A 10,075-nucleotide genomic window follows, 5' to 3' on the forward strand; every position below is an offset into this window, starting at 1 on the left:
TGTCTCTGCTTTTTAATACTCCATCTAGTATTGTCATAGCTTTTCATCCATTTCCAAATAGATCATCTCAAATCCTCACCAAACATTGTAGTTTGTGGCTGTTATTCCCATTTTACACATGAGATCACTGAAGCTTAGCAATATTAAGCAAACTTCCCAAAGGTGTGGAGGATGGTGAGTGGTTATAAGACTTAGGGTTTTTCCTCTTCTATCACTTCCATCTTTAAAGTAGATCAAATACTTCAGTCATTCAAACCAGTTCTTACTGTGCAAAAACTTTGAGCATGAGGAGAGGAGTAAGAAGGAGAAACACGCTTTACTCCAAGGGTGTTTGGGGGAAAAAGAGACACAGGAGGAGCTTCCCTGGTGGCTCTGAAGGTAAAGAATCTGCCTGCAATGCAGGAGACCATGGTTCAATCCCTGGGTCAGGAATTAACCCTGGAAAAGGGAATGGCTACCCTCTCCAGGATTCTTACCTGGGAAATCCCATGGACAGAGGAGCCTGGTGGGCTACAGTCCATGGGGTCACAGAGTCAGACACAACTGGGCGACTAATGCATTCATACTTTTCATCTTCAAGGAGTACTGTTTTCAGTAGTTAATTCAGTTCCTTGGAACAAAGAAAACCCTCTGATGCTGCTTTGGGGGAAATACTCTGTAGGTGGAATCTGTAGATATAAACTGGTACATTCAATGATGAAATAGGAAGCATGTAAATCATGTTTATCTAAAGTAAGAAAGTATGAGCTCCCAGAAACACCACAAACATGACAGAAAGCCCAGGGTGGCGTGGCCCTAGGAAGCCAAATAATAATGTAGGTGGCCTATTCAAAAAGCACTTAGCCTGAGGTGTTTCCTGAATGCAAAGGGAAACAGCTGTGCTCATCACTTTTCTTTGGCCTTCTGCAGCAAGGCACCCTGACTTTCTTGCAGCAACCCTGCACTTGTCCTATAAAAGTTCTCTAATTTATTTTTCCAGAAGGCCTTCGTGGCAGTGCCCTTTGAAAAGATTAGAAAATGTAGGCTTAAAAGAAACATATCTGATAGGGATAAATGTGGCTAATGAGATGTCTTATAATTAAACTGTAGAATTCACTGCCATAAGTTATTAAGACTCTGGAATCTTCAAACAAGAATTAAAACAAGGCGAGCCTAGGCAATCCCATTAACTGAGATAAAATTAGACAGGAGATCAATCATTCTACTTTAGGGCAGCCTCTGAGGACCAGATAAGGTTGCGAAGACTTTTTTTTCCATGTACTAGGATATCACTTAAGCATTATAATTTCACCCATGAAACCCTTCGATATTCTTAAGCGTGGGCAATTTTCCTCTAATTACTCCCTTTTGATATCTATTGCATATTTACCATGAATTTACTGCTGTTTCTCTTTTCAATACTAAATGCATCCCTTTTCCCATCTTTCAAATGTTGCAACACTCTGGCTCCTTTTAGACTCATGCTGAATTGAATTCAAAATGTTGCAGTAGAATTATTTTTGAACAGGAAGCAAAGATGCCAAGTTTTACAATTTTTTTTCCACTAGTGAATGATTTACGAAATCTTATGTATTGAAAATAAAGATTAAACTTTGAATTTTTTTGTTTTAATTGCTTCTTTTTAACTCTCTCAATTCCATTTGTTTCAGGATTTGCATTTGAGGCTTTTTAGAAAGAAATCTGGAGAAAATATCTTTATCTCATTTTTGGCTCAACTTTAAGCCAGTTAAGAGAGAGCAAGGCTACAGAGTTCACCATTTTCTATCTTTCCCCAAGATGTCCTAATGCGTTATACTTCTCCTTGAAACTGTTCTCATGCTACCCTAATTGGAAATCAAGACCCACAGGGTGATATATTAACCTCTAAATATTTACATGTAATTAGCACATAACTAGATTGAGTTCAGTTCAGTCACTAAGTTGTGTCCGACTCTCTGCGACACTATGAACTGCAGCACGCCATGCCTCCCTGTCCATCACCAGCTCCAGGGTTCATCCAAACCCATGTCCACTGAGTCAGTGATGCCATCCAACCATCTCATCCTCTGTCATCCCCTTCTCCTCCTGCCCTCAATCTTTCCTAGCATTAGGGTCTTTTCAAATGAGTCAGCTCTTTGCATCAGGTAGCCAAAGTACTGGAGTTTCAGCTTCAGCATCAGTCCTTCCAGTGAACACCCAGGACTGATCTCCTTTAGGATGGACTGGTTGGATCTCCTTGCAGTCCAAGGGACTCTCAAGAGTCTTCTCCAATACCACAGTTCAAAAGCATCAATTCTTTGACACTCAGCTTTCTTTATAGATTGAATATTTTGCAACTAAAAAACTCAAGACTTGGTTTGTAATCTTGGGACACAGACTTGGTTACAAAAGGTGAATAATATTGGGGAAAATTTTATTCCATTGTTAAAGAAACGCTTTTGTTAGAAATGATGGAAGTCTGAAAAGCAAATTTTAACAAGACAGCTGAAATTTTAGGGTTATTTTTTTCCCTCTTGTTTTTGATAGAGATTCTACTCAAATTTAGGATCTGGAATATAAAGGAGTATGGTCATAGTTATGACTATAAAATACCAGTTAGAGTCATAGAGTATTCTTAGGTCTAGAAACAGCATTAGTTTTAGTAGACTGTTTGTATACGCAAGACTGTCTTACACAGAGAGAATGCCTGGTATCTGATAGGGCTCCAATAAATGCCAGTAGCACCATAGCATCCCCTAGAGGAGAAGGGGGTGACAGAGGATGAGATGGTGGGATGGCATCACCAACTCAATGGGCATGAGTTTAGCCCACTCCAGGAGATAGTGAAGGGTAGGAAAACTGGAGTGCTACAGTCCATGGCAGGCTGGGGTCACAAAGAGCTGGACATGACTGAGAGACTGAATATCAACAAATCCCCTAGTGACAGGTCAACCTAATCAACCTGAGGCTGCTCAGGTGAGAATACTGAGGGGGAAAATGAGTATCTGCTCCCTTAACCCCCACATGCCCACCCCAAAGTTCCAGGACATCAGGGAGAGGCCTGGAGCGAGAGCTCAGGCCACTGGATTTCTCTTCCCCCCACTTCAGGCACACCATGCTGCCTGCTCAGCTGCAGGGAGAGTGAGCAGCCAACAGCCCAAGCCCACGCCTGCCTGCAACCACAACAGACAAAGGAGAGCTTTCCAGGTCATTTCCACACATACTTTTTCCTCTGGCATCATAAGTGCTCTTATCACAGCAAAGAATATAACATCAGTAGCTTACAGAACTGTTTTCCTCTATGAATAAGCACGTGTATTTACGTTATGTACCCACGGCGCTACATAATCCCAAATAAAGAGCTGTCAGCAGAAAGAGGGTATTACCTTAGCAAGGAGCTAAAGCCCCATGCATTTGCTGCAGAAACAATGGTTTGAAGGACGGTTGGAAAATTACTGCAATCTCAAGGCAACTGTAATGTGTATGCCACAAAGCTGGTCTTATTTCGCTATTCAGTTTCCATGGCAAAGCTGACTTTCAGGAAGTAAGACAGAAACTTGAAAGATTCTTTGGGGTGACCTGTATTTTCATTTTCTTAATATGCCAATTATCTGTTGTGCTCAATTGATGGAAATCTATATATATATATTTTCCCCCCATTTTAGCATTTCTGAAGTATTACAAAGTCATTTTAATGTTTGTAATTTTAAGGTCTATGTGACTTTTATCTAAAAATTCTTCTGTAGTCCAAATACATTAAACTTGTAATCACAGAACTGAAAGAGGGACAATGTATACACATACACACTTTTTGTTTGTATTTGAGGATAATGGGCAGGGCTGTGGTTGAGAAGCAGATATTTGGTAACAAAATACAGACTGAAATAATTTGATAGCCTAGAGCTGAATAACCTCTCTTTAGGTCTTAGAATGTTTATCTTCTTTTCTCCCCTCCCTCCCTCCCTTCCTGTTTTCTTCACAGTATTAAATAGATTCATCTTCCAGTACCCCAAGAAATTAGGACTTTAACTTGAAATTTTCCTCAAATTAGCAAAGACTGGAAAACAACATTTTCAGGACCTTGAGAGGTATTTTAAGGTATATCCTCTTGATTTTCTCTTTCTGATCCTTTTAAAAATGATTATCATGAGAGAGAGCAATATATGGGAAATTCTAAGAGAGTTCAGGGAATTCCGTGGCCTGTTCCTTTGGACCATGATATCTCTGTTTCTTATGGAAAAGAAAGTAAATGCTCTAGTCTGTAGAGCTCATTTAGTGTGTTCAAAATAGCCTTGTTATTAGACAAATTAGCTAGCTAGGATGCAGTGTAGTTACTCCGTTTGTGATACAACAAAATAGCATATGTGTGAAGGACTGTATCGGCTCCAGACCGAGTTCTAAAGTTAGCACAGGGCGGTGACACGGGCAGGCTATCTGGATACGCTGCAACCTGGAAATCAGGTCAGTGTTGTTGACAGGTGTTACCTGCAGATGCCGTGTTCCCCTCTGCTGTAACATAGGACACATTTTGCTCCGGATGATTAGAGCAAGGCCAGGTGCCAAGTCTTCTAATAGCTGTACTTTCCTCTGACTAAAAATCTGGGAGAGGACTTAAAAGGGCTCAGTCTTTTAACAGTGTCTAAATTATTACCCCAAATAACACATACACGTGCATCAGGAAAGAGAACTACCGTCACCAGTTTTCTACCCAAAGTACACGCAGCTCGTCAAGAGACATGACGGAAGAACGTGATGACAGCGCTTGCCAGTTACGTGGGGTGTGATGTGTGAGACTGGTGAGCAGAGCATCCGTTTAAAGATTTCAGTGACACTCCTTCACATTTGCTGTTAGCTGAAGTGCAACGTGCATCACAGTTCAAATGCATTTTTGTTTAGTTCTATATATTTTACCGTAACCATTTTGGGATCCTTCCAAAGTCACCTTCACAAGCTAACAGAAGGATGTGGATCTTGCAACCAACGGGCGTCCTAGGACATCAGCAACTTCCGAGTCGTCGAGAGAGAAGCAATGGGTACCATTTATATTTAGGCAGACTAACAATAATCTTCTACCCAGGGACTGAAACACACTTAACCTCCTATTTTTAAACTCTATGAAAGCCATAGAATTTAAAGTACCAATTACAATTTGGGAAGATGATTTTGGTGAAAACTAAGTGCCTTGTAAAATCGTTTAGAAGCGTCAAGTGGGAGATTTTTGGAATGAATGCCAAGTACCATTGAGAATGAAATGAAATTTATTGACTAGGAGTTTGGTACAATCCACATCCATGAAGTGAGCCCAAATATCTGTCACCCAAGAATGCATTCTTATGTAAAAATTAAGACATTACATATCTATTTCTTTAAAAAGAAAATATAGTAATTAATAACATGATATCTGCTAGTCATGAGGACACCATTTGTATCAAAAGTATCTGACTACTTTTGAAATAAGAGGTTTTAGGAATACCTCCTCATGTCTTAAATAAGAATTCCTGTTTCTCTTAACAAGTAGGGCATCGTGTTATAATTAGAACTGCATCTACAGTAAGAGGGGTGAGGTAGACCTTTTGATACTCTCTGCAGTGAAACCTGGTAATCTTAGCTTCTCAGTTCAGTTCAATCACTCAATCATGTCCAACTCTTTGTGACCCCATGAACCGCAGCACACCAGGCCTCCCTGTCCATCACCAACTCCCAGAGTTTACTCAAACTCATGTCCATTGAGTCAGTGATGCCATCCAACCATCTCATCCTCTGTCATCCCCTTCTCCTCCTGCCTTCAATCTTTCCCAGCATCAGAGTCTTTTCAAATGAGTCAGTTCTTCACATCAGGTGGCCAAAGTATTGGAGCTTAAGCTTCAGCATCAGTCCTTCCAATGAATACCCAGGACTGATTTCCTTTAGGATGGACTGGTTGGATCTCCTTGCTGTCCCAGGGACTCTCAAGAGTCTTCTCCAACACCACAGTTCAAAAGCATCAGTTCTTCGGCGCTCAGCTTTCCTTATAGTCCAACTCTCACATCCATACATGACTACTGGAAAAATCATAGCCTTGACTAGGCAGACTTTTTGGTAAAGTTATGTCTCTGCTTTTTAATATGCTGTTTAGGTTGGTCATAACTTTTCTTCCAAGAAGTAAGCATCTTTTAATTTCATGGCTGCAGTCACAGTCTGCAGTGATTTTGGAGCCCCCCAAAATAAAGTCTACCACTGTTTCCACTGTTTCCCATCTATTGGCCATGAAGTGATGGGACCGGATGCCATGATCTTTGTTTTCTGAATGCTGGGCTTTAAGCAAACTTTTTCACTCTCCTCTTTCACTTTCATCAAGAAGCTCTTTAGTTCTTCTTCACTTTCGGCCATAAGAGTAGTGTCATCTGCATATCTGAGGCTATTGATATTTCTTCCAGCAATCTTAGCTGCTTCTTCCTAGTATATACATCTTCCTTCTTTGTTCTTTCTTCCTTTGAATAATATTTATTGGATTCTAAGCACATGTAAGATACTGTTTTAGCCTTGGGATTACAGAATTAAATCAGATACAATCAGTTCAGTTCAGTCGCTCAGTCGAGTCCAACTCTTTGCAACCCCATGAATTGCAGCACGCCAGGCCTCCCTGTCCATCACCAACTCCCGGAGTTCACTCAGACTCACGTCCATCGAGTCAGTGATGCCATCCAGCCACCTCATCCTCTGTCATCCCCTTCTCCTCCTGCCCCCAATCCCTCCCAGCATCAGAGTCTTTTCCAATGAGTCAACTCTTCGTATGAGGTGGCCAAAGTACTGGAGTTTCAGCTTTAGCATCAGTGCTTCCAAAGAACACATTGGACTGATCTCCTTCAGAATGGACTGGTTGGATCTCCTTGCAGTCCAAGGGACTCTCAAGAGTCTTCTCCAACACCACAGTTCAAAAGCATCAATTCTTCAATGCTCAGCTTTCTTCACAGTCCAATTCTCACATCCATACATGACCACTGGAAAAACCATAGCCTTGACTAGATGGACCTTTGTTGGCAAAGTAATGTCTCTGCTTTTGAATATGCTATCGAGGTTGGTCATAACTTTCCTTCCAAGGAGTAAGCATCTTTTAGTTTCTTGGCTGCAATCACCATCTGCAGTGAACATTTTGCATTTTGGAGCCCCCCAAAATAAAGTCTGACACTGTTACCACTGTTTCCACATCTAATTCCCATGAAGTGATGGGACCAGATGCCATGATCTTCGTTTTCTGAATGTTGAGCTTTAAGCCAACTTTTTCACTCTCCTCTTTCATTTTCATCAAGAGGCTTTTTAGTTCCTCTTCACTTTCTGCCATAAGGGTGGTGTCATCTGCATATCTGAGGTTATTGATATTTCTCCCGGCAATCTTGATTCCAGCTTGTGCTTCTTCCTTCCAGCCCAGCATCTCTCATGATGTACTATGCATATAAGTTAAATAAGCAGGGTGACAATGCCTGGCCTCAAATGACATTTAGTCCAAGAGATGTTTGGGATTCTTCTTTCTTCAATGAAGTAGCCTTGGCTTCAGGGTCCAGAGAGATCAGTAAAGAGATGTCTGTTGGCTCTGAAAGTCAAGATTCAGACTTTCAGCTCCCAGGGTAACAGTGTTCTCTAGATTCTTCACCATTTCACACAGGAGAGAAGAGACTGCTTTTCCTGGCAGAGTCAAGGTGAAGAGTAAGTCAAAACCCTCCATTCCCGGCTCCCATCACTCTTCACTGTCCCTGCAAGGGGCTCCCTTCTTCCTGCTCATCCTTTTAAAGGAAGGGAGTCTAGTCTCAAGCTCATGGTCAGGTGACTTTGAGAGACAGTGGTAATGTTGAAATGCAGCTTAAGTAATTACACTTGATATACTTGGGGGTGGGGGCTCAATTTTTAATCAGTTTATTACTCTGCCAAAGAAACTGTATGCTAACCAGCATTTAGTCTGGTACTAAGTCAAGTCTGTCCCAGAAAACACTGAAATTCTAAGTCTCTGTCAGGGCAGAGAATGGGGTCATGCTGGTAGTAACTCCTGTGTGGCTTTTATACAATGAAGATGGGTTCCTCTTACTACCCTTCTTTTAGGTTTTTTGAGCAGAGTTTGAAAATAAAACTTTGGGCACAGAAATGTTATAATGTTAAAGTACATTAAAAGGAAACTAATAGTTTAGGCTTTAGGATTTAACTCTTCCACTCAAATACAGTGGATATTTCTTGAATTATTGGAAGCAGAAGATGGTGTGATCTCACCTTCAGGTTCATCTATTAGTTCTTTTCTCACTGGATGTGCTAGAAGGTGGAGGAACAGACCGGAGCACCATGTGTCTTTTCTCAGAGGTCATACTTGTTTCCCCCGTCCTTCTCCTGCTCTGACGTCCACGGCTTCCTTTCCTCCTCCTCTGCCTTGACCAGCTCCTTTCTGGCACACCAGCCCCTCCAGCAAGGCAGGGATGCTCCTGCCTCAGGACCTCTGCACCTGCTGGGTCTCTGCTGGCTTGCTCTTGGCTCAGCTAAACCTACAGTGCATTCACTTGCTCTCTCCAGGTCTTTGCTAAGTGCTGCATATCAGAGAGGCTTTCTCTGAGCTGCTGTAAAATTGCCGGCTTTACCCACTCTGCCTTCTTTACTATTACTATTTTGGCCACACCACACGGCATGCTGGACTTCCCCAACCAGGGATTGAACCTGTGTCCTCTGCTTTGGAGGCATGGAGTCTTAACCACTGGGCAACCAGGGAACTCCCCTCTTTGTCTTCTTATCCTTCTTTCTCCTTTATCTTCTCTATCTCCCCAAAGGGAAGGTAAACTCCCTGAGAGCAGGGACTTTGTCTTGTTCACCATTGTATACTCAGGACTTATAACAGTGCCTGGCATATCATAAGAGAACAATAAATACTTATGTGAACCTGTGAATAATTTATTAGCACCCTGATGGAGAGATCCTGTTAGCAGGACAGTGACCAGTGCTAAATTCAAATTTAATAATGGGGAACTTACATGTCCTTTAATTCCTTTATTCCAGTGCATCCCTACTGGGACTAAACAGAACTATGTGATTGCTTGAAGCTCTTAGTAAGACTTTGCCTTCTGTTTTGAGTAACTTGAGTCCTTGAACAGAAATTCCCTTCTCTGCCAGTCCAACCAGAACAGTACATTTCTATATCTTCATATTTCAACTCAGTGTAGAAGTGTATGCTGATCGAAAACTCTCCTTGAGGCAAGTACCAGAATTTTATTATGTTAGTAAAGTAAAAATAGATTATTTTTTGTCAATACTTTTATTGGTACAGGAAGAACAAAAGCTGACTTACTACTAGTATCATATCGACAAGTTAGTAAACAAACATGCTCTTAAAATATGTCATTATTGAATGAATGGAAACCAGAAATGATAGTTTGCTCCAGCCTTAATGGTCTCCTTTGTTCTATGATTGAGGTCAGAACAAATGGCAGAGGGTTGGGCTGGATCAGCAAACCTCAGACGTGACCCTCATGTTTCAGGAAGAAGCACAGATGTAAAATCAGAAACAAACAAGCAAAAAATCCTAAAAGCAAAGCCCCAGAAGCCCTCTATCTTCCTCTGTGAGTAATGTAAGTTTTGACATGAGAACCCAAGTGTGTTAAAGGGCATGAAAAATGGGAATATTCTCCAGTGATGGACAGAGACAAATTCTTGTCGTGTTTTTCTGTAGTTCTGAGAGCTGGCTGTAGAAGAAGTAATAACTCCTCATCAGAGTATTATTTGGAAGTAAACTTGAAGAAGGGAAGTAGAGCGGCCATGGAGTGTTCTGGGAGCCAGAACAGTCAAGTGGTTTTTGAAGCAGCGCTCAAGTGGCCCTGAGGTTGATCAAAGGTGGCAGGTGGTAGCTTGGAGCCTTTGAACACAGAAACCCTAGAGATTTATGGGAGGAGGGGAAGAGGAGGCTGAAGAAAATAAAATCTTTCAGCTGCCCTTTTCCAAAAAGGACATTTTTCATTGTGATCCGAATTGCCCTCTCTTTCTCCCTCGTGAAGGCACTCATTTAATTGTGTCTAGTGCTTATTTGTATGATGCGAAAGAGTCAACAAGTATTTTCTACGCAGAAGAAAGTTCTACTGGAATATCTTCCCATGTTATCATCTTATGCTCC

This window comes from Bos mutus, chromosome 27 (genome assembly GCF_027580195.1).
Source record: "Bos mutus isolate GX-2022 chromosome 27, NWIPB_WYAK_1.1, whole genome shotgun sequence".
In the NCBI taxonomy this organism is placed as follows: Eukaryota; Metazoa; Chordata; class Mammalia; order Artiodactyla; family Bovidae; genus Bos; species Bos mutus.